The sequence below is a fragment of the Acomys minous genome (genome assembly GCF_964271855.1).
Source record: "Acomys minous genome assembly, chromosome: 2".
Taxonomy (NCBI): domain Eukaryota; kingdom Metazoa; phylum Chordata; class Mammalia; order Rodentia; family Muridae; genus Acomys; species Acomys minous.
In genome coordinates, this window is record NC_140484.1 from 2,894,867 (window position 1) to 2,921,106 (window position 26,240).

At 48.3% G+C, this 26,240-nt stretch overlaps 1 long non-coding RNA gene across 2 annotated transcripts; it reads right to left on the reverse strand.

Moving 5' to 3' along the window:
- Window positions 1-3,698: 3,698 nt before the first annotated feature.
- Window positions 3,699-4,951, reverse strand: LOC311583332. 2 transcript variants are annotated; one of them, XR_014774457.1, is made up of 3 exons: window positions 4,810-4,951; window positions 4,443-4,592; window positions 3,699-4,211 (listed from the first exon to the last, which is right to left on the reverse strand). It is a non-coding gene; the product is annotated as an uncharacterized lncRNA (long non-coding RNA). The 2 variants fall into 2 exon arrangements; XR_014774458.1 differs by having other exon boundaries at window positions 4,684-4,950.
- Between the last annotated feature and the right edge of the window lie 21,289 nt (window positions 4,952-26,240).

A 26,240-nucleotide genomic window follows, 5' to 3' on the forward strand; every position in this document is an offset into this window, starting at 1 on the left:
TGGCCCATTCCTACTGGCTTCCCTAAGCCCCTCCCACCTAAGCCCCTCCCACCTAAGCCCCTCCCACCTAAGCCCCTCCCACCTAAGCCCCTCCCACCTAAGCCCCTCCCATCCACTGGCTCTTGTTCAAAAGCAGGATTAAAGGGATAGGAAGGCAAGAATGACAACCCATCCTTTAAATTTGGAGACCTGGGCAAGAAAGGGACACTGCATCACCCTCAACAACTGTCCTACCACTTTCTATGGAAGTTTCTTTCTCTAGTGGACCAGCAATGTAAACAGAGCGATTCAGCATTTCAGATACTGTAAGGCAAAGCAGAACAAACCGCCTACCCTCTCCTTTATTCAGGGGGATGTGGCCAATGGTCCTGGAGAAAGCCTTTTCTATCTATTTGGTCCATTATGATCGAAGCCCAGCCAGGGCAGGGTAACAGCAAGCTAAGCAAATGGAGCAACAATTTTCAAGTATTATAATTATGGGATAGGATGTGTATGCTTTAAGCTAAATAAATTTCTACAGAACTGTATCATTTGAAAATAAAACTGGTCCTAGTATTGCCATCAGAGTGATCTTTCACAAAATTGGAGGTTAAATCCAGGGCCCTGTGCAAGCTAGGCAAGTGCCTTACCGCCAATCTCCATCCCTAGCCAAGGGCTACTTCAGGGTTCCTTGAGAAGGTGGGATTTAAGCCGAGACCAACATGACAATAAAGTTAGGTGTAGAGCGCTTCAGAAAGGGAGAAGAGCTTGTGCAAAGGCCCAAAGATGGCGTGTGGTGTGCACAAGAAAACAGGGATGGCCCGTGCCCTCAGGCAGATCACAAGAGCCCGGGGGTAGGCTAAATAAACCCCTAACCTCTGACCTCTGGGATAGAACTCCAGTCAGACCTTAAGGCTCTGGTATGTTCGTGGCCTGGGGTGCATGAGTGGGATGGCTAGCCATTAGGTCACAGCAGGACCTCACTGTCCCCAGGGAACAACCACCAGCAGATGGCCAGCTACACAGCAAATGGGTCCCTTCCCTGGTCTAAGCCCATTGTCCCCAGGAGTCATGTCAAGGGGCAGAGTCTCATCACACAGGATCCACTTAAGAGGACATCTGACCCTCCCACTGGAAGAGGTTCTATTGGACAGGCCGGTGTCTTGTCAATTAGCACATCCTGTATTGTAAGCAGTTGAAATAAACTTCAAATGAATGCAATACGGGGTTAGATTTAACGAATTCTTGGGGAAATGCGCTGTCTCCTTATAGCCTACCTCAGAAACTCCTGTCTCCCGAGTCTCAGACACAGCTACCTCGAGTCCCTGCAGGTCTCAAGCGACGTGTAGATGTTGTCCTGTGCAACTGGCCAACGGACTCTAAGACCTGGGTGCTATTCTATCCCGTCAAGCATGAGAAAATGGAGATGCATAGAGAAAGTAACCTGTCCATAAGCAAAGGGGGAAATGCAAGATCACATAAACCCAGCCATATGGACTCACTTTTATTTTTTACGTGTATGTAGGGGCAAACACATGTGCACACGTGCATGTGTGTGTACCTGAGTGTGTGTTTCACTGAGGTGGAAGTCAGAGGCCAATCCCATGCCAGTGTTCATCATCGACCTCATCCAAGGTGAGACTTTTCTAACTCAGGGACCACCCCAGGCCAGCTGGAGTGTGGCAAGTGGGCCTGGCACAGTCAGTGGCCCCTTTAGGTAGGCCGAGGCAGAGAGAAATGTGAAATTATGCCTTTGGCAGACAGATAGAAGACACTTGTCCACTCTGAACATTGAAGGCTAAGAGTATGGTCTCGGGGTATGGATGGGGTTGGTAGTGGACTACCTTTAAAGATGCCACCAACTCTCATCCTTTTCCAGGCATTTGTCCCTTGCAAGGTGCTGTTTGTTGCAGTTCCTCCAAAATCTACTCTAGGGACGCCATCCACCTCCCTACCTGTGACTCAGGAACAGGGCAGGCAAACTGTGAGAGGAGAAATCCTAGGGTCCGCTTCCCACTGGATATGTTTTCAAGAGTTAACTGCCTTTTCAAGTGAACAAAACCAGCATCTGTGCTGGTCCAGAATCTTCTGGAAATAGAATACATCCAGGGTAGTGTGCGATTGGCAGAGTCCTGATATGCCAGGGCCATTGGCTCACATTCAACCTTCTGACCATAGACTTGCATGAAACCCCAGGCAGAGGACCTGCCAAATAGACTGGGCAGAGACTGCAGAGGACAAGGGACACCACCAGCCACACAGTCCAGACATCTCATGCAGTCAGTGGGCTGGGAATGTGCTGTTCATGATGCACAGTATCAAAGAGAGAGATCTGCACTGTGCAGGTGCTCCTCTCAAGTGCCATCTGTTGCCTCTGGCCTTGCTTCTCAGGGGCACAGCGCTCCAACAGGCAGAGCCTCAGCATGCAGCGCAGGCACAGGTGAGGCCAGAAGGGAGCTATGGACTTGGTGGTGCGTGAGCAGGTGGGAGGGCCAGCCATGTCCCTTAATCGTCCCTAGCACGTGGCTGCTAGGGATGTGGGATGGAGGATGGGACAAGCCGGCCCTCACTGAGCACCACCCTCAGTCTCACCCATGCTCTGCAGTCACAGGATGGGCTAGATGTGACCCAGGTCAGACAGCAGCTCAGTGGTACTGGGCAAGCTGCTTCTCAACTTCTGTTGTCCCTATCCAGCCAGTGCGTTTGGAGGTAGCAGTCCCTTGGCAGCATCCTGGCAGGCAGCAATGGCACAGGGCCAGCCCAGTAACCCCGTCTTCTGGCATCACTGCCACTTCTATCACTCGGATCCTCACTGGGTGTGGGCTGGCGAACATTGTACTCGGTTCCTTCCTATAAGATACATGGACTTGTAGTTCCGGGTCAAAGGCCATCTGCTGGTAGGATTCCTTTTTATTTGAAGAAGCCCTATTTTTTTTTCCTAGTAAGGCCTTCAGCTGATTGGATGTGGGCCCATCCACGCAGAGGACAGTGATATGCTTCACCTAAAGTTAATTTCATCCAAAGAACACCTCCACAGAAGCACCTTCTAGAATAATGTTTGAACAGATGTTTAAACACCATGGCTGGAAGAAAGTGAGGCATGGATAAATGTCCTAGCTTTGTCACTGGTGATGGAACAAGAGAAACACACTCAGTGAATCACACCAACCACTGGGGACAGTGAAGTCAGGACGCGGCCTGCACCCTCCAGAAGAGCACAGAAATAAAATAGAGATGCAGCGCCTACCTCATAGAGGAAGTGAAACAAACAGGGAGAAACTACACTTTGGGCAGCCAGTACCACGCTGGCATGCGTGCCAGGACCAGAGAAGCATCCCCACATTAAATCCCCAAGCAAATCAGCACCAGGTGGCATCTTTCTGGATGACAGGAAAGCCCTATTCACACAGCAGTTCCACACACCAAGCCACTGCCATAAGCTATCTCCTGGTACGCCGTAAGAAGCCTTCACCCAGGAGAGAGATTTACTGCCATAAAAAATACCGCCCTGCTGGCCAGGAGAGCTGCAGTGCCTGCAGTACACGGTGGGGGCCTGCTGCCCGCAGCCACACACACCAATCTAAGCGGGATTATTAAAGCATAAATTCCCATTGCTTGTCTCCCTCTCATTGGGCCGGAGCATCGCCATGTTCATTAGCAGGAAATGTGAGGTTATATAATCTAATTTTTATAACTCTCCAAGGAGAGTGTGGGTCATACATTAGCCTGAGATTTCAACCTTTAAAGATAAGGGGAATGCCATTTTTATTAAAAAAAGGACCACAAGTATAATGAGAGTTATTACCCCAAATAGGCAAAATAACCCAGAATGCACAGGAAGGGTTGCTTATAATTCTCTCTCGTCTGTGGCCTCTGAAGCAGGAGATTGCATGAAACAGCTCAGAGGCACCTGAGCTCTGAGCCGGGACACAAGCAGAGGAGAGGTAGCACGGTGAATCTCAGTGGCTGGCTGGCCAGAGGCTGCCGGGTCCTGTCAGCTTTTGTGGCGTGAGCTGGGCAAGATGTCAGCCCAGGCCTGCCCTGGCGCCCCTGGTGCTGGAAACACCAATAAGGCCACAGAAAGACGCAGTGCTGCATGGCCACCCTGGTTCATGTGTGAGGTTGGACATCTGAGATGGCTCCGCAGCTCCAGGGCCAAATGATGGTCTCTCCTTCCTGCCCCAGGCCCTCGTTCCTGGCCTCCAGGAGCTTCAAGCGAAGTGGCAGAGCTCCTAGGGTCAAATGAAAGTGAAGGACATTTATATGTCACCTAGCCGGGGGACTCTGTAGCATGCGAGGGAGGTTGCCAATATCCGGTCTGTCTGCGCATGTGCCTAAGAGATCCCTCAACAGTTTCCATGGCAGTGTTAACCATGTTGAGACCTGGCTGCGGCTGCAAGAGTACTGTTGCCTGAAACAGTTCAAACGCATCCTAGAAAGCCTCAGAGAGTGGAAAGCTTTACCTGGCGCGCGTTGTGTGGGTTCTCCTGGTGCCCCAGTCACTGAGTGAGCACGTGGTGGGAGCAGCCTGGCTGGTGCTCACGTGAGCGTCCTTTGCGCTCCCTCTTCTTGCTCTCGGCTCCTGATCGTTGCGGTTAATTTAAAAGTATGACCTAATAAACGTTTATTATTAGGTTATAGTTATTACAGCGGTATTATCTGACCCACTATCACAATCATATAAGAAACAGACACCTGTTGTACCTAGAATAGCCGTAGTTCACCTGGGGCAGGACCTAAGCTACCTTCCGTTACTTCCCAGCCCCATCCCGTGCCGTCTGTGACTAGTGCTTCCTACTGAGCTGCCGCCCATCCGTGATTCCAAAATACTTGTCAACATTTCCCGTCTCCTCCACCCACACCGATCAGGTCACGTGCTCTCTCCACCTAACCCACCGACATGGTTCCGTTTCCTCCTCTGGCACCTGTCATTCTCTGCCCATGATCCTCTCTAACCCACAAGCCTGCGACCTTTCGCTCCGCCTATTCCTTCTGTCCTGCCCAGACATTGGCTTTTTAATCAGCCAATCAGGGAGGCGCAGTTAAACGGCGATGCCTGGGGCAGGTAACAATTGGCTCATAAACAATAAGAATGGGGGGGGGGGGAGAGCAAGCAATTAACAAAACACAGCACCAGACCATACTTCAACACCTGATCCCCAGCCTTGCATCATGACGTGGGAGTTTGAGTTCCACGTGACCCTCACACACCCCTTCTACATAAGGGTTCTAGTTGTCCTTGCTCGCTGCCGACCTCTGTAAGTTGACACTGTTCAATCCATGGGTGGGCCTGTCTGTCTCCCTCCTTCTCCCTGAGCAGTCTGTGGCACGAGGTAGCCAGGCTGCCTACAGCTTGTGCCTCCGAAGACCCTATCAGAACCCATCCCCGGACTGCTGTCAAAATTTACAAATGGCAAGTGAGGTAGGAAGCCAGACTCCTTAAAATGCAGCCTCACACGTCCCAAGGATGTTGAAGACAGCATCGACTCCTCTACTTTAAGCTCAGAGAGAAGGAAGTTCAAGGCTAAGGAGAAGGCAGAGTGTAGCCCAGAGCACACCCCAGGCCCTCACACTCCTGGGGCAGAGCCGCCCGGCGGGAAGTACTGAGTCAGCAAACCCAACTCTGGCTTGTTGCAGTTTGAGTCAATTTCCTGGGCAGCGTGATGTACATTTCATCAAGGACACATGGGTGGCAATTATGTTTCAGAGTGGCTATTATGGGCAAGCTCAGCGGATGACAGCCTTTTAAGTTTTCAGAAGTGTGTGTGTGTGTGTGTGTGTGTGTGTGTGTGTGTGTGTGTGTGTGTCTTTATTCTGTGCCATATGGACTTCCTGCTCTGCTCTGCATATTTAAAAACCCGTCTTCTTTCTTATCTGGTTTGAAAAACATTTAATCCACCGGAGTAGGCAGGACATCAAGAAAACCCATGCACGGAGCTACTGATCGATGCCCCACCAGGGAGACGCGCTTTAGCAAGGTTGACTTACACTGCGATCTCAGAGCAGAGCTGAGCCGAGCAGACCTTCACTTCTCTAATTCCTCTAAATCCTGAACCCCCGTGACTGCCGATGAAACACGGAAACAAGTGTTTGTAACTAGGTTATGCTAACTTGGAAAGTGTGTTTCCTTGAGCTGCTGTGTGCATTTTAAAATAATTCCTTCTGATGTACAATGCAAAAAGTCATCCTAAGAGAATGACTGTCGCTGGCATTCTGGGATCCTTTGACACAAAGAGCTCCAGGCACTGTAACCAGACTCTGTGAAAATAAATATTAATGGAGACGTGGGTGTTAAGCAAAACCTCATGTTGTATTTGCAAAATGCCCATAGTAAAAGTAGGCATTGAAGAAGAAAAAGGACTTGATGCTTCCCATCAGACTGGCAGGAGGGCTGACACACTTATTAAAAGTGTCTCTGTCACCCCTCGGCGCGGGAGGCACGCTTTCTGTCTGGATGGTCTGATTTGGGATGACATAATTTTTAATAGTAAATATTAACTTTATATATGTGAGTATATATTTCATATGTATAAGGGACTATTCTCTATTCCTAAAATATTCCTATTTCCATCACTGCTGGGTCACAGTGAAATGCTCATGTTTTTAAAGATTCCCTTTTTTGGCATGTGGGACAGATAGCTCTCTGCTGATACGTAACAGATCTCTGCTTGAGTCAGAACCAAGAAAGGGCTGACATTTCGAAACAGCCTTGGGGAGTTTGTGAAGTCAGACTTCTGGCCTGCAGGTGTCCTCCTGAGAGACCCCTCTTGGGCATGGAAGTTTCCCACTAGTTGTGGACCAGTCGGGAAGGTTCATCTTGGGGCCTGGAGCCCTCGTGGTGACGTGGAGAGGGGTAAGGAGCAGCCTTTGAGCATTAATTCTAGGACCCGTGGGTTATAGAATGTTCCCGAGTGATGGCACACTTACCTGTAACTTCCGTTTACCTTCATAGTTGCCTGGGATTTAACTGTCCATGGAGCGTTAGCAGACAGCAGGTCGATCCTGGGACAAAGCCACTGTGAGTCTCAAAGGAAGTGGGAAACAGGATGGAAACTGCCTGTTTTCCTAAGGGGACAAGAAAATATTCTTTATCCAGCTCTGACTGTTAAAACAGGCAGCCGATTATTATTAAAAACCAAAGGAGTCATTGCTATCTTGAGAGACGCTGTCACCAGGTTTTAGATCCGAACAAGCTGGCTTCATCATTGTCAGTTCAGTAGATCTCTGCTTAACTTTGGTAACACATATTGAAAATATGTATATACGGTGACTGTCTGGGTTTTCCTTTTAATTTTCAACCCATTTTCTCTCTTCTGGATGAGCAGCAAATCCACAGATGCTAGAATCAAAATATTCACTTCAAAACCACTTGAAAACTAAATGCATTTTAGTTGTGTCAAGTTTCTAATAACCGAATCTACCCGTTAATACAAGTAGAAAATATTAAAATCAGAATCATTTCATGCTAGAATATTCCATTATTTCCTCTCAGCCTCAACTCCTTTCATTCCATTTTATTGTCTTTATTGTAATAAGCACAAGGAGCTATAAGATGTGAAAGCAAGAAATCCAGGCTCCAGGGAGGCAATTGCACTTCCAGGCATAAGAATTGATCATCTACTCTTCCTATTCATGCTGTTCAGACTCATATTGGTCTTTCTAATTTTAACAGCAAAAGTCAGCTTGGGAAAGAATGGTTCTGTGCAAATGTTCACAATACGTTAACCATTCCCACTGTGCAGAGTCAACAGTTACAGCCACGCATCATCGTCAGGGAGCATGTGTTAAGGGGAGATAGTTATGAATAGAATACATATACACAGCCATATACGTAAATGTGAATGTATTGCATCTAATGGCCGCTCTGGCTGACGAGAGGAGGGCTTTGCTCATAGGACACGTGTTTGGCAATTGAGTTCTCATTTGGAAGACCAAGTGATCCCCGACAGCTGTCAGAGACTTTCACTCTCGTCACTGGTGGAGAATGGCCCCTCCAAGTGGATGCTTCTGGAGCCCGTGGGCCCTAGGTAGGGAACAAAGCCACGGACCGAGGACCACAGGGCTGTGGTTTTTGCTGGGCTGAGGTTTCACCCAGTTCTTGGCAGTGTAACACTCCAAGGACCAACTCTCCCACTGGGTTCTTAGCCGCATTTCCCTGCCAAAGGACACTTGTCCCAAAGGTGGCAGGCAACACGTTTTAGATGAGACAGATGTGGAGTGTATTTAATTACTATGCAGTTACTTTCTTGAGTATTATTAAGCGTTCACTTAGCACATACATGGGTAATTTCAGAGGGAGGATTACTCACAATGAAGCAAAGGAAAAAAAAGCGGCTTATTAAAGAAGTGTAAAGGCTGATGGTACGTAGGTTAGGTGCAGGGAGTGCTCAGGCAGGAGACAATGAAGACAATGGAGGCGTGGAAACAGGGCCCTGAGTCCTGGTCTCCTTCTACCTGTTTGGATGGGGGCTGGAGTGAGGGCAGAGCCTTCAATTCGCTTGTGTCCAACATTCATATTGAAGCCAGATATGTCATGGCATCTGCAGGGCTTAGAAACAGCACAAGTTACCGTTTCTGGGTTGTCAACATGTGGGCCTCAAAATTACAGTCCAGGCTTCAATTTTTAGAAAACAAAACAAAACAAACAAAATCAGGGAATGCAGACGCTAAGCAATGTGTGTACTTTGGACTCTGCCTTAGAAGTCTTTCAAATCCCTGCTTCCAAACTCCCCGTGTCTCTGACCCAGCGGTTCAAACTACAGAGACCATGAGCTCTGAAACGGTAGAGGGCGAGGCCCTGTTCTCAGTCCTTGACCTGAGGGACTAACACGTCTAGAGAGCATCCATTTCCAAAATGAAGAAATGAAGACATGAAGTCATAACAACTAGCCCAAGGCCGACCTACTGACTGCTGCGAAGACTATACCACATTGAATGTCATCTCCATCATTACTAACCTGTCATCAAAAGCTCCAAACTGTTGAGAGTCACAGAGATGCCCAGGTCCAGACACCCTGTCCCAGGACCTCACTCACAGGGAGTTTAAACATCCTCTTCTCCCAATTGCTTGCTCTTTCTCCTTGAGATTATGACCCTAGCTGATCAGTCATTGTCTTGAAAAGAGCAGTGCTGTCAGTCAAAAGTGATGTGCCCATAGGAAACTGATAGGTTAATTATTTTCTTTCATTTTCATTTAAATTTCTTGTAAAAAAAAAAAAGAATTTTAATGCCAGGTGGTAGCGTGGTAGAAAAAGGCCTAACCATTATGTCTCAACCCGCTCAGGGAAGTGAGACCTCTCTGGCTTTTTTTTCTTTTTGAGGCCCCCCACCCCCACCCCCACCCAGCTGGGCATGATCATCTCCCACAGGCTCCATCATTTCAAGATGCCTTATGAGAAAACATGATTGAAGAGAGTCCACACACCATTTCTCAGCTCCTCTTGGCTTTTCCCAAAGAGAGTGCCTGTTAGAACGCACAGAGGTGATTTTTCAAATCTGCTGTTTAAATTACCTGTGAGAGCAGGCCTCTTCTCAAGGTCAAATTAGTCTTTAAAGACTACTTTGTATCACTAAGGCAAATTATTTTATTCATTCTAGTGCCGGCAATAATACCATGTTAATGTTATAATGAGGGTTAGTCGGATGCTGAACTTGATACAGAGAACAGTTACTGTGTAAAGAGACAGGCACTCAGGCGGGGTTACCCCAGCTCTGCTTTGGCATCGGCACTGGCTGATGGCTAGTTTCTCGTGTGAACCGGGAGGTGCTTGGCCACTGGCCCTGAGTGTTCTCGGGTTCCAATAAAGCCATTACACTGGGTTACAGGACGTATCCTTCTACCTACCCTGGCAAACAATCCCAGGAAGTAGATGTGAAATCTCCCTCCTGTCTTCCAAAACAGCACAGAGAGCCACTTTGAGGGAACAAGAAAGATGGCTCAGTCAGGAAAGTGACAGACCCATGAAGATGGCAGCTGTGGGTGTACATCTCTGCAACCTTAGGGCTGGGAGGAGTGGTGGGCGTGTGGGGGAGGGAGAGGGGGCGGCAGTAGAAAAAACAGGCAGAACCCGGGAGCTCACTTACCAGTCAGTCTAGTCAGCTGGTGAGCCCTGAGCTCAGCGAGACATGCCGTCACAGAAGATACACTTGAGTGTGTTAGTGGGACGGTGCCCGACATCACCCTGTTGCCTCCACATGTACATGTACAAGCACACATGTGCATGTCTACACATTCACTCTTGCTTACATGTATACTACATGTGTGCACACATGTACTTTTTCATCATCTCTTCACCATCTTCTTGTCAGATACAAATCAATGTAAATCAGAACCAATCAATGTAAACCCCACTCACCTGTAACCCACTCTGAAGCCTGAGATTTGCATCTATCAGAAGGATGATGGGTCCTGCTCAAAGGCATAGCCAAGTTCAAGTTCATCACCCTGAGGGTTATTACTAGTGCTGCCGCCGAGGGATACAGGAAGGACTCCAACTAAAAGCTCCCAGGTCATTCAGGTTGAAGTTGCAGGCTGATAGCCAGCCCTGGCATTAGCATGCTCAAGTGAAGAGGCAGCATTGGCCTCATTGGCTGATGGGTAGACCGCGTAGCGCCATCATGTGCCTTTCTGTGATGACTAACCCTCTCCGAGCAGTAATCGCCTGCTAGCCAAAGGCCGTGTCAGCAACTCTGCCACACCTCACAGTTCCCCTCGATAACAAAATACTCATTTTGCAGGTAAGAGGACAGTTCTGGAACAGGCCAATGGGACGCTGGAGTCTTAAAGACACCCACCATAGGGACATAAAGTTTTCCTCATTTGTGTTGGTATAGCTGTCCTTAACAAGACCAGCCTGTAAAATCTGTGGTCAAGTTCCATTCTCACCTCTCAAGGTGAGGTCAGGCAGCGTACGGAGCTTGTAAAGGAGAAACTCAAAAGTTCACCGAGGTGGAGAGAAGTCACTTCTGGTTGGCCAGGCCTGTATCGGGCAGGAAAACAGATCCGGGCAGGTGTCCTTGGTCCTAGCTATTTCAGCGTCAGCTGCGAGTCCCTGAGGCTGGTTCCCGTAACGACCTCTAGGAAGGACCACCAAGACCAACGCTGTTCTAAAAACAAACCTTTGTACTCACTAACGCTATAAATGTAGGAGCATCCCGTGAGCCCCATAGCTCTGAGAACACCACAACAGCATAAGAGGCAAAGGATCTGCCGGGTCTGCTGGGTGCAGATCTTACAGCAGGGAAATGTGTTCAGTGGTTAGCACGAAAAACGCACGTGGTGGAGTTGGGGTGCCGGCGTGCTTCCACAAAGATGGTCAAGGAGGTGCCTCGGAAGGAGACCAAGTGGAGGCGTCTCCGTTGGAGTTTTGAGCTGCTTGGTTTTAGGAAGTGAATGCATAGAAAAAAGCAGAGAAAATGCAGATCAGGGTGCTCCAGGGAGCGGGTGACAAGTATGGGCCCCTGAGCAGGACTGTGCTTACAGGACCATCAGGGAAAGTTAGCTAGGGACAGAGGTGACAGGGATGATGGCTCACACAGGATACCTACCTGCTCCGAGCTGCAGAGCCTGGAAGAGAAGCAATCCCAGCCTTCAAGAAGGTAATCTCATTATGACCAGAGATACAAACACCGGAGAAATTGCAGAGGATCGGAAAAGATTACTACAAAATGCGTCATAATGGAAAAAGGAGTAGCCAAGAGCGATTCGCAGTCATCTGAGGTGATCCATGTAGCGAAAATGCCCCTTAGACCTCAAGGGGGCCCGGACTCAAATAAAGAGAGTAAATTTGTTTAGCACACAGCATGGTGTCTGGTATATGGAGGCTGCACAGCAAACCCTGGCGGTACAGAGAAGAAAGGCAATGACAGGAGAAATGGTAGGAGGAAAAACTGGGAGACCAAGATAGGGAGATGGCTCCAGGAGCAAAGTGTTTGTAAGCAGGCACGAGGAAGTGGGTTCAAATCCCAGGGCCCACACTAAAGCTCAGCATGACATTAGACATCTGTAGCCCAGAGCTGGAAGTGGGAGAGGAGGGCAGGGTCCTCCCCAGATCCAGGGGCTTGTTAACCAGCCAGCATAACCAAATGGCCAAGCCAAACCCAGTGAGAGACTCTGTAGCAAAAATAAATAAATAAATAAATAAATAAATAAATAATAAGGTAAAAAGTGATAGAGGAGGACCTGTGTGCACAACACACACACACACACACACACACCACATACACACAGACATACACACACATTCACACAGGCACACACACACCACATACACACAGACATATACACACATACACACACACACACGTACCATACAGACACACACATACATACACCACATACACATGGACACGCAGACACACACACACACACACACACACACACACACACACACATACCATACAGACATACACATGGACACACAGACACACACACACATGTACCATACAGACACACACATACACACATCACATACACACAGACATACACACACATACACACACACACACACACACACACACGTACCATACAGACATACACATGGACACACAGACACACACACACATGTACCATACAGACACACACATACATACACCACATACACATGGACACACAGACACACAGGCACACACACACACATACACACACCACATACACATGGACACACACACACACACACACACACACACCAATTGGAAGGTTTACTGAAGTCACACGTTAAACAGGTTGAATAGCCCCCTGCAGAATGTTGTATAAAATCAGGCCATTTTTAGTTGGGCTCATTTTGACCTCCAGAATGATGAGCAGTGCACTGCCAATTGCCGTCGTATGCACACAACCAACCACTTTGGAAAATGTTGCTCAGATGCTCAAGCTTCGAAGAAGAAGAAGCTTGGAAGACTCCATTCTTCTTCACTGGCTTTGGTGCCACTGCCCTTAGTGAGGCCCGGCTGCAGCTGGGGCTGAGGAGCACTATCCACCAACTGCCCTTAGTGAGGCTGCAGCCGGGGCTGAGGAGCACTATCCACCAACTGCCCTTAGTGAGGCCCGGCTGCAGCCGGGGCTGAGGAGCACTATGCACCAACTGCCCTTAGTGAGGCTCGGCTGCAGCCAGGGCTGAGGCGCACTATCTACCAACTGCCCTTAGTGAGGCTGCAGCCGGGGCTGAGGCGCACTATCCACCAACTGCCCTTAGTGAGGCTGGTCTGCAGCCGGGGCTGAGGCGCACTATTCAAGCACCAGAAGGCCAGGCAAGACCTTGTAGAGGAGAAACTAAAAAATTCATAGGTAATTGCTTGAGTAGCCCCAGACTCTTGCTAATGTTTGGGATGCCTGCCAGCATGTGTTCTAAGTGCTGACAGGCCTGCGTTGGGGGAAATATCTGCCGTATTTTAGCAGTCATTTGGCACCAAAGCCCTCACGGGACAGCAGTAACGCATTTCCTGGTGGAAGGGGCAGTGTCTCCACGAGGCCCAACGGTGCCATTTGCCTCCTAAGGACCAGGCGCGAGGATGTGCTCCGAAGGCCGACCTTTGTGTCCAGCATTCTGAGGGCTGGCTATAAAGTCAAAGTGCAATTTGGACCAAAGACCAATATCTTGCATATCACATAAAGCTCAGAACTGGGAGGACAGAGTGGGGACAATCTGAAAGATTTTAGCGGAGTCAAAGAGGCCAGCGAGGCTCAAGACAGAAGCTAACTTTCCAAGAATGGATGTGTAAACAGGCAAATTTAAGCCAGTGTAAGACTCGGAACCATCAAGGGTTAAAAACAAATGATGTGCTTATTTGCTCCACAGAGGTCTCCAACAGCTGTGTCTGAGCTGTGAGAGGGAACTAACTCACAACTAACATCAGTTGTCACAGTCTCTGAGTTAATTTTTTAATCAATTAATTATGATGTTAACTTCTGAGAAAATGGACAGGTCTTACAATGTAAGCTTCCTGGTTGGAGAGATAATGAAAAATGTATCAATCAGCTCTCTGCTGCTGTAACAAAATTATAAGATTCCCCAAATAAACAAGCTCTAAGGAGGGAGGTTTGTCTGAGCTCAGTGTGGGAGGATGAAGCCCAGTTAGCACACTGGCCAGAAGCATCTGGAGGAGCAAGTGTGCATGTGACGGTCCAGACATGAAGGAAGGAGAGAGGTGAGCAAGAGACCCCTCACAGACCCCGCCCCCAAAGCTTTCTACCATTTCCAATAGGGCCAACGTGAGGACAGTGATTATGACACATAGGCCTTTGAGGGTCATCCAAACTGCAGGGACAATACAAAAAAGGACAAGGAAGGGAGGGAAAAACACAGGATCCATTTCCCATCAACCCACTGGTCTGCCCTACAGGGTGAGCTTGCCCGCTCTACCCTGCAGGGGTTTCCATCAGGTCATTGCAGAGGCTCTGGGTCCTGTGATGAACCGAGGCTCCTCTCTGCCCTCATTTGATTTCTGAGACTCTTCCTGGCAGGCCATCAATCAGGAAGTGAGGACTTCTTACAGGCCATTCTGTGCCACTCCACTGCCTCCAACGTGGCGAGAGGGACGGTGAAGGAGAGGTCCCACAGCTGGAGGGATGCTTGGCTTGCCCGGGGAAGATGAAGCCCCGCCTACTTTTTAAGCGCATAAAAGTCCGGGCGCCTTGCCACGCCTCCTGGGGTAATGACTCAAGCCCAAGGCCCCGAGAGACACATTTGATGGATTTCTAGATCAGAGCCGGGGCTGCTGTGATCCATCGGCGGAACCTCGGGCACGGGGACAGGCCTGGACATATTTCCTGTGCTCTGATGAGGACGTTATCTTTGCAGGGCCAGGAGGAGGAAGGGAAGCTTGACTGAGCTGTCCGACGGCTGCATTATTAAAACTTTCCCTTGCCGTTCCATCTCTCTGCCTACTGACCTTTTTTATTGGGTGGTGAAGGCAGAGCCTCCTCGCTTAAGCTTATGATCCATGGCCTCGATTTAGTATTCTGTTTGCTCAAAAACATATCTCCGGACCAGCCCCTCTGGCAATATGTTGAAAATATAGATGGAAAAAATATGACTCTTATCAGCCTAAGTGCTCAGTTTAAAAAATAGCTCAAAGCCTTATCTAGCAGAAACTATCAGGCGTCATATGCAATGTGTTAGATCACAGGAAAAGAGGCCAACGAGTGGGGAGGTGGCTAGAAAGCAGGGTGGGGGGGCTCTGTTTACCAAGGACACAGGTAAGGTCCAAATACTAAAGGCACCAAACTGAAGGCCAGCACAGACCCGAGGTAGGTCAGGCTCCCTTTCCTAACTCTTTCTCCTTGGCGCTGTTGTTCCATTTTCATGCTGGCTTTGAGGAATTATTATAACGGCTCTGAATGGTATGAGGGTGCTTACAACTTGTATTTATGCAGATCTAATTTATTCACAATCTTCTCCCCCAGAAAAGGGCTTGGCCGAGTATGGATCTTTACGCAAACACTAGGTGTGTTCTTTCCCCTTCTACAGAGCAGAAGCGTGCATTTCTGTGGCTGACCCGTGGAGTCTGAGGGTAGACTGACAGTGTGAAAGCCCAGGAGCCCAGGTCTTTCTTCTCAATGAAAACCAAAACTTAGAAATTTGTGGTTTTTCCCCAAGTCAGTTCAACTGAACTTTTGGTGACCCCAGAGAGAGAGAGAAAGAGAGGCAGAGGCTGGCGTCATCATAACATCCAGGTCTAAGGAAACCGTGATCTTATAGGACAGTGATGAGGAAATGAAACCAAAGGCACAGAACTCCTGGGAGCCATTAGGTCTCTGCTTAGCATCAGCTCTGACAAGTAGGTCTTAAGTTCTAAACCACCATGTTGAGAGGGGTGTGAAACCCCAGCTCTGTGCCTTTCAACCCTGTCCCTCAGCTGCTGTAGAGTTAAACATAAACCCACTGAGGTTTTCAGGGTGGAGGGCACTTCCCCTGAGTTAACATTTGACAGAGAACTAAGGAAGCACTTGCCCCAAGACCACTTCTGGCTTAAAGCAGTTATATTTACAATTTTGTTTTTGCTTTTAACAGACTGGCTAACTATTCAGGTTATGTTGGGATTTAAGAAGCATGCATTAGTCAAGAAGAGGAAAGGGATATTTTTGGAAAAATAAAAAAACATTCTGTATTTAAGGCAAGTCTGTGAGTCCAGTTAAAGGAAGTGGAGAAACAGAGACACACAGGGAGAACCAGAGACTCCGAGCCAGAGACACACAGAGACAGACAGACAGACAGACAGACAGACAGACAGACAGACAGACACACACACACACACACACACACAGAGAGAGAGAGAGAGAGAGAGAGAGAGAGAGAGAGAGAGAGAGAGGCAGACAGAGAAGGGGAAAAGAAAAAGAGAGAGAGAACAGAGATCCAGAGGGAAAAAAGAAAAAGAAAAGAGAACTTGGCTTTCTTCCAGGAGTTCTAATATGGTTTAGGGCAGTAGGATACACACACACACACACACACACACACACACACACACACACACACACACACGACCCAGGGTTGAAGAAGTCTGTGTAAAATATTAAGTTGCATCACATTGGTTTGGAACATTGAGCTGCGGTCTCCAGATGGAAGGTCTTTTCTCAGGGCAGTTGTAGAATGGATCAGAGTGACAAGTGACACGTAAGAGCAGAATCCCTCCTGGCCTTACCAGGAGTTCTGGGTACAAATCCTTCAGAGGAAAAGAACTTCAGAACCTCTTCATGTATATGGTGTATTTAAATTCCTGCACTGAGAATCTGTGCCCGGTACTCTCTCTTAAGTCAGGGTAGGTAGACCCTGTGTCTGCAGGAGCAACAGAAGAGACCAGGGAAGCAAGGCTGAGCCATTTGCAGGTCTGAACCTTAGAAGACCAACCTCCACCAAGTCCTCCATCCTGGAGGGAGTGTGAGTGTCTGAGAAGGACTGAAGATTAAGCATAGGGTGTAGCCTGCCATGCTAGAGGTGGAGACCCCGTGCAGAGAAAGACCCTGGGATCACATGGAGAGGCGGGGCGACCCAGGTCCCCAGCATTCCAGTTGGACTCTGGATGACTGTAGACACATCTCATGGCAACTATGCATGAGACCTGAGTAGAACTAATAAAAGCGCTTCCAGGTGAGCTCAGTGAGGTCACATAACTATGCAATATAGCAAGTCACCATTGTCTTAAATAATTACATTTTGGAGTAACTTGTTACGTGATGGGCAGCTAAAACAAAGGGGAATCTGAATTTTTGTTTACTCATGCATTTGATAAACACCTAGATTTGACAAACACAATATAGGTAGGTAGCCAGTGAGAATCAGTTGAAACATCACCTGGTTTCCTATGTTGGACCTTTCAGCTTAGCATCAGAGATAGGTATTGTCTTAGGCAAACAGCCAGAGGGCAGGAAGCTGTGGAAGGAGCACATAGCACCCAGCACTAAGTGGAAGGAGCACATAGCATCTAGCACTAAGTGGAAGGAGCACATAGCATCTAGCACTAAGTGGAAGGAGCACATAGCATCCAACACTAAGTGAAAGGAGCACATAGCACTCAGCACTAAGTGGAAGGAGCACATAGCACCCAGCACTAAACAAAGGAAGGAGCACAATGTCTAGCATCCAATAATGTAAATGTAAAGCAGCTGTATGAAGCCACCTGCTTGGAGATGAAAGCTCAGCAAACATGGACTAGGAGGGAGGCAGTGGAGAGCCATGGACGTTCAGGGAAGGGAACTACAGTCCACAACAAAGATAACTTACAAACTGTGGGAAGACCCAAACCAGGTCTCCTGAGATATGACCATGTCAAGAAGGGCGACTTGCTGGTCAGCATCAACAGCAGACGCAGAGAACTGTGCTGCAGGGCATCAAGTCACCCAAGGGAAGAAAAACAAGATATGTAAAGCAATGCAGCTAACGTTCTTCCAAATGTGGTGAAAAATATAAATTAACAAATTCAAGACGCTCAGGGAACATCAAGTCCAATAAGTAAACAAGTAAGAGAGAGATGTGTGCAACACCATACAAATAGTACACAGCCATTATGAAGTTCTTAAAGCCGTTATTTCAAAATTCATAAAGCCAGGTACACTACTCAGGGGTCTAGAGGAACAGAACAGTAGAACAGAATATATTAAAGTGGAACCTTTTATAATTACTGTACATTATGTGGCTGTTCTTCGCATTGCAGAGGCTGGAAAGACTGGAAGTCTCGGGAGGCCCAGTCAGGTGCTGCAGGCGGCGTCCACCTCGGACAACAAAAGAAGCCAGATTCTGATGACAGCAAAGAGAGACAGCTGTACCCGGAGACGGATTCACAGCACAGCGTGAACAGAGTAGACAGACTTGTCAGCACAGCAAAGGCAAGAGGCCAAAGGGCAAAACTGCAACCAGGACCTGCCAGCCACAGTTAGGGTGTCTTCCCACTTCCCGTTCAGTGGCTTACCACACTTGATTCCGGGTCTGTCATGATGTCAAGGAGGATTCAGCACCTCACTAGCTGTCTTCCTTAGTTTTCTGTTGCTGTGACAAAACACTCTGACAAAAACAACTTAAGGAGGAAAAGTTTATTTTGTTCTGCATTTCAGAGGGATCCAGTCCATCTTGATGGGGATGGTATACCAGCAGGGACACCAGGCCAGACTGGCATCCAGAACACAGAGCAGTCACATTTCACCCACACAGGAGATGACAGAGTGGTCACATTCCATCCACACAGGAGACAGAGTGGTCACATTTTATCCACACATAGGAAGTAGAGAGGTCACATTTCACCCAAACAGGAAGCAGAGAGGTCACATTTCACTCCCACACAGGAAGCAGAGAGATCACATTTCACTCCCACATAGGGAGCAGAGAGGTCACATTTCACTCCCACACAGGAAGCAGAGAGATCACATTTCACTCCCACATAGGGAGCAGAGAGGTCACATTTCACCCACACACAGGAAGCAGAAAGATCACATTTCACACACACACACACCCCCAGGAAACAGAGAGGTCACCTTTCACCTGTACACAGGAAGCAGAGAGGTCACATTTCAACACACACACACACACACACACACACACACACACACACACACACACACACACACATCCCTCCCCCCAGGAGGCAGACAGGAACCTGTGTTGCACTGGAAAACCTCAAAGTTGCTCCCCCTGCCTGTGATGAACTCCCAAAGGCAAGACATGTCTCCTAAAGGCTCCATAACCTTCGCAAAGGGTGTTCAAATACCTGAGCCTACAGCAGTCATTTCTCCTTTAAAACACAGCACCACCCAAAGGAGGCGGGGTGGTATGCAGAGGAACAAAGGTTGGAATGCAGATTCTTTGTTTAAACTGCAGAGGCAAAGCTGCCCACTGGAGGAACATCTTTAGTGTCTTGGGAGCTCTCAACATTTAATTCTGTAACCACCAAAAACTGTATTCAAATATTAAAGTGAGGAGCTAAATCAGCCTTTACTCTCACAGTTTCTAAACTCTTGTTGCTGTTGTTGCTGTTGCTGTTGTTGCTGTTGCTGTTGTTGTTGTTGTTGCTGTTGTTGTTGTCGTCGTCTGGAATGGACACATTGCCTGTAAACTTTACACAGAAAAACAAAGGGCCTAGAGTGATCAAAATAACTTTGAAAAAGAAGAATAAAGGCCCAGGAAATCATTTCAGAACATACAAAGGGGAGTCATTACCGCTCACGCCAGCAATCCCAATTAGACAGGGCGAGTCATAAAAGTAGCAGGGGGATTTGCCGAGAAGAGAAGATAACCTGGGCGAGGATGACCAGAGCACTGTGTGTGTGGCATTGTGAAGGAGTAAATAAATACAATGGAAATAAAGCACAGTGCTCTGGTGACACGCTACAAAACCACTCTACAGGCCATGAAGTAACCACTCTGTATACAAGACTTATAAGGTTAAAATAGTGACCGCAGTGAGGTAAGACTGTCAGGCAGCCCTAGAGTCAGTGCCACAGAGGTATCACAGCTGCTCAGTCTTGACTAAGGCATAGGAAATAGCCTCACAGTCACACGAGAGCCTAAGGATTCCCACCCGTAGGCAACATTATACAACCTTCTCCAGAGCAGAGCAGGGACCAAAGGCAGTCTCCAAGGCTACTCAGACATGGTAGAGGAAAAGCCAGGAGAGCCGGCCGCAGTGGCGCACGCCTTTAATCCCAGCACTCAGGAGGCAGAGGCAGGTGGATCGCTGTGAGTTCGAGGCCAGCCTGGTCTATAAAGTGAGTCTAGGACAGCCAAGGCGAAACCCTGTCTCGGGGGGAAAAAAAAGCAGAAAGAAAGAAAGAAAGAAAGAAGAAAGAAAGAAAGAAAGAAAGAAAGACAGAAAGAAAGGAAATGGTAGGAGAAAAATCTTAGCAAGCTTGGCTTTTAATGAAGATTTTTTCAGTAGGATACAAACTCCAAAAAACTTGAAAGGAAGCAAGGCACGGGGTCTTTTGAATTCAGAAGAGTCTCTTTTAGCACTATTATGAAAACAAAGATGAGTACTGTGACGCGGAAAAAATGGTTTAAAATCTTAGCAAAAAGTGTGGACTGCTTATACAAAGAACACAGGGCAATAATAAGAGGCCAGCGTAGTACCTCATCAGGAGAAACACTCAGGTGGCAAAGAGGCTTCCGGAAAGGAGTTCAACATCATTAGTCATCAGCAAAACACAAACTAAAGCCATCCTGACATGCCACTGCGCACTGATTTCAATTCATAAAATCACAAATCCTGCCGACAGCAAGGAGTCAAGCAGAGCCCCACGTGTGCTTCTCTTGAGCACAGGAAACATTGCAACTACTTTGGGGAGCAATTAGACAACTTATTTTAAATGTCTGGCAAGCATTGGACCCAGTCCTTCTATATCTATGTATCAACACAAGAAAGATGCAAGTACACATTTACATAAAGACAAAAATAAATGTTTACGTCAGCTTTGTTTAAAGTGACATGGGACTACAAATAAATGTCGGAGCTGGGCCTGGTGGCTGGTCCCTGCAATCTTAGCGAGTCCCTTGAGGCCACAAACCCCAAGGCCCACAGCAAGTCTGTGTCTTAAGAAAAAGAAACAGAAAAGATGTTAAGATGTACAGCAAAGCACAGCATTCCTGTGTAAGGAAGTCTGTCAGTAACCAAAAGGAACTGTTGACATAAAAAAATATGCTGAGTCTCCAAAAGGCAAAGCCTGCAGAAGAGGTAAGGGCTCACGCTGTATAAACCAATTGTGCAGAATTCCACAGAAGGTGCCAACTGGTGCAACCTAGCAAGTAGAAACTGAGTCAGACTCACCGTCATTTACTTTGGAAAGTGCAGAGATGAGACTATATCTTATGAAAAAAATGCTAGTGTGCAAATCATCTAATTTTTAACACGTACAAGAGCTGTGGAGTACTTGCCTGAAGAAGATTTACAGTTGCTCATGTGCCCAGGAGAAGATGCTTGGTGTCATGGGGAAAGCACAGTAAGAAGCCACTTTGTGCCCACAGGATGGTAAAAGCCACTACAGAGATAAGGGAAAGTAGAGTTGTGGGCGAACGATGCACCTCGTGGGCAGAAACAGGAAACAGCGACTTACTGTAGAACACAGGCAACTAAACTCAGAACCCCCACATGAACCAACAACTCCATTTCTGGGTTTAGGTTAAGGGAGTTGAAATCAGGGGCTATAAAACAAAATTGTGTGCACGTGTGTTCGTGGTAGCACGAATCATGCCAGCTAAGACACGGGAGCAGCCAGACCTTCATGGGCAAGTGAATCATCAGGCAATGAGCACATGGAATACAGTCAGCATTGAAAGAGAGGAAGACGGGCTGGTGAGGCGGCACCCCAGAACCCAGCAGTGGAAGGAGAGAACTGATCCCAGCAGCTTGTACACACACACACACACACACACACACACATACACACACACATACACACACACACACACACACACACCACACTATACACACACATACCTACACACACCATACACACACACACACCACACACACACACACACACCCATGGCATGTATGTCATGTGTGTGCCTTGCATGTGTATGTACACACACACAAGTAAATAAACAAATATAGATATAAAAATTAAAGAAAGGAAAATCGAAGCCATGTTATAACACAGAAGAACCTTTTAAACATTATGCTAAATGCAGTAATGTAATCACGAAAGGAGAAACTGTATGTTGTCATAAATATGAAGGACCTAGAACAAGTAGGATTCAGAGAGAGTAGGAGGGAAAGGAGGGAGAAAATGAGCTTATTTAATGGAGTTTTGCATGGTGGAAACTTCTAGAAATAGGTCAGACTGATTGCACAATCATGTGGATATATTAAATGCTGGTAGAACACATTTTAAAAATGATTTAAATAGTCTGTTTTACATGAGGTTTTTTTTTAAACCACAATTAGAAAGGGGAAAAGTATAAGATATTCTCTGCAATGTCATATGTTAAAAAAAAAAAAAGAAAAGAAAAAGGCAGAAACAACTTAAGTACCTGTGAATTGAAGCTGCTAAAAGCTTATAGCACATTTAAAAATTGTATCCATTAAAAATAATTAGATTCATCTCTTTGCACGGAAACGATCTCCAAAGATTGTGTATAAAACAAAACCAAGCAAGATGCAGAGTCGTGTGTGTTGCCAGCTATGTAAACAAAGATGGGAGAAGGCCTGAGGTCACACACCCTCACACACACCCTCGCACACCCACACACCCACCCACACCCACACACGCCCCCCCCACACCCCACACCCTCACACACACCCTCGCACACCCCCACACCCACCCACACCCACCCACGCCCCACACACACACCCACACCCTCACACACACCCTCACACACACCCTCGCACACCCCCACACCCACCCACACCCACCCACGCCCCACACACACACCCACACCCTCACACACACCCTCACACACACCCTCGCACACCCCCACACACACCCACACCCACACGCCCCACACACACACCCCACACCCTCATACACACCCTCGCACACCCCCCACACCCACATACACCCACACACACACACACACACATTCACACACACACACACCCCACACACACACACCCCACACACACCCACACACACTCACACACACACAGAGTGACCTGTACATAGAGTATTCCTGGATGGATGCTTCAAGAATCAGTACCAGGGGCTGGGGAGGTGGCTCAGCAGCTGAGAGCAGGCACTGACAACACATGCAGCTAACCTAGACCCCAGTTCAGGTCTAGCCAATGGATGGCTCATTCTCCACGGTTGTGGGGCCCGCCTCTGACATGAACTCTGGTGCCCCCCCATTTGATCCCTTCCCCTTGTTGGGGTGACCCTGAGGCACAAAGAGGAAGAGGAAGCAGGTTATCTGGATGAGACCTGATAGACTGTGGTCATATGGTGGGGGAAAGAGGCCCCCTTCTGTCAGAGGACTAGGGGAAGGGAACAGGGCAGGACAGGGAGGGAGGGTGGGAACGGGAAGAAACAAGCGAGGGGATAGCATTCAGGATGTAATCTGAATACATTATAATACATTTTTAATTAAAAAGGAGCATGTACTGCTCATCCAGATGACTAGAGGTCAATTCCCAGCACCTGTGTCAGAGGGCTCACAACTACCTGTAGTACCAGCCCCGGGGAATCTGATGCCTCTGGCCTCCAAACACCCGCACACACATACACAAAGTTTAAAACCACACATTTTTAAAATAACTGGCACTGATGCTTGTCTCTGAAATGTGTGAGGTATCTGAAGTGTTACCGTAAGTGTGCATCATCTTTTAATTGTGTGAAGTGTATCGGAGGCCCCACTAGCCACCCGAGCCCCACGCTTCATCCTTGACAGCGTGGAGGGGGACTTCACGTCACACAAGGCAGGCCTCTCCTTTGCAGTTGCCCCTGGTTGCCCCTCCTGAGCCCGTCTCTCTGTAGCCCCTGCTCGGGCTCTGTGGCCTCCCCCCGCAGATCCCGTCTCAATTCTCTTCTCTACAAGGCTTCTGCGAAGGCGGCAGTGCTAGCTAGGTGCTCTCCCTGCCTCCCTGCCACCTCCCGGGCTCTGCCTCCTCAGCTTCCTGACTTGCCACTGTTTCATGTCCTGGACCCGCTGGCTGCCTGCTTGCGGAGCCCTAACATGCTACACTTCTCACGGCCACGCCCTGCAGCACTCGGTGATTCTGCGGTTTCCGGCTCCTGTGTTCTGTCTTCATCCTTCCTGGTGTGTGGGCAGTAGGAGTCTGGGGTCTGCTGTGTTTTGCTCACGGATGGCCTGGCCTCAGTACCTGGTGCACAGCAAGGGCTCTGGAAAACATTGCCGAAGGAACCAAGCTTCCCCCCCCCCCCCCACGTTTCCACCTTCTTGTTTTCCCTGCAGGTCCACTTTGCTGTGGCAGTTCTTCACGCTGCGCTTTGCCTGTCTCTCTTCGGTGTCAGCCCATCTGTGCACTGTCCCCCATTCTGCCATCATAGGCTGATCCCACGTGCCATGTCTTCTCTGACTCCCTCTCTAACACTCGATGGAAGCCGTTTGTTGTGCAGTCTCCCACCAACGCCAAGCTGAGAGCTTGCCTGCTCCCAGCCTCCTCATCCGCCTCCACAGCCTCCCTGGTACAAGCATGATCCCGCAAGCCTGGCGACCTATAGCCGACCTCCAACTCACCTTCTTATCTCCTGTTCCTCTAACCCAGCCATTAGACTTAAAAATTTTTTTTAATTCCTTCTCAGTCACAAGGTGTCAAAGTAATCACTTCAAATGGTTTAACTTTATGTTCTATGAATTTCACTTTAATATTAAAAAGTCAATTACTGAACAGGTTGTAACATCTTACTGGCTCCTTCACTAATTAATGAGTTAAACGAAATATTGGCCATGTGCTCATCAAGAAAGCCAAGGTGCTGCACGGTAGAACGTTCTGTGTCCTCCGGATGCTCTATGACCCTCCCACAAGACATTCACTAGACACGGGATCTCACAGTGTCACAGACCTGAGTGCTTGGTGTAGTCCACTGCAATTGATTAGATTTGCTATAATTTCAACTTCTTGTTTTGTTTCCCTTCTCTTTGAGGAGAAGGCGGGAACTCCTGCAGCTGAGGCTGGCCCTGAGAATGAGCCTCTGATTACCGACCGCCCCCCCCCCCCCGGCCGCCTCGAGTGAGCACTGGCAAGACTTCGGGTGTGTACCACCACCCTGCTATCCACGTAACCCCCATACTGCCTGTACAACGTAATGGCCGCTGGGCCCGCCTGCTCCGAGGGTTGGTGCCGTCCATCCTCACTCCGCACCTTTGCTTGTCACTCTCTTCTGATGACCTCTTCTGCTCTGCTGTGCTTCTCCTAGCCCACACACTTCCACTCCTTCCCTCACTGTTTTCAGGGCGCCTTGTTGACTCTTTCCGCTTCCACTCTTGCTTTGTAAGATTCCAGGGGCCTGAACTCAGCCGTGTAACAGTAACATTGTTAGCTAAGCAATGTGAGATTCCGGGTGGCTTGGCTTAGCCATTATAACAATAGCGTTGTTAAGCAAGTTAAGACTTGCAGGCTGACGTTAAAACTTCTCCCTAGCCTTCCTCTCCACCCCGCCCTCAGAATTTCCTGCCCCCATCCCACCCTACCTGGAATTTACTACCTCAGACCCCCATTCACCTAAAAGGTCACCTATTGTTAGCCTATCACTTGATAACTAACCACGGTTGGGTTGCTGAGTTCTGTTTCTGTAAAGAGTATTTAAACCCTCTGCTTTTACAGAACGAGCTCTTCCAACTCTTCTGAGCTTAGTGGACCCCAGCGCGTTAGCTCAAATAAAATTCCTTGTTTCTGTGTCGACTCGGATTCTGTGTCTCAATTGGGCTTCCAGGAATAGACTCTGATGATCCGAGCCTGACAGCTTTCCTCCCGGAGACCTCTCCTGAGCTGCTCGCTCTGAAGCCCTGCCTCAGGAAACCGTGCCCTGTGGGACCTGTGTGCAGACGGAGCCCAAGCTGAGAAACACTCTGGTCCGTTCCTCTCACTCCAGCCCATTGACTGTCTTACCCCACACAGGAGAGTGTTGACAGAGCAACCGGAACTTGACAGGTGACAAGAGCGAAACCATGAACTCATTCTCCATTTTCTCTGAGCACCGTGGTGTGGAAGTGACCGTTCAGTGTTAGTGGGAGCAGCCCCCCAGAGGTTCTGTATCTAACGGTGAGTGCCTCACAGGGTCTTCGCAGGTTTGTTGGAAAAAAAATTCCTCCTTGGTTTAGACTCTGGAAGTCATTTAGCATGTCCCCGTTAATCAAAGCAATAGGAAAGGTGATGAATTCCGT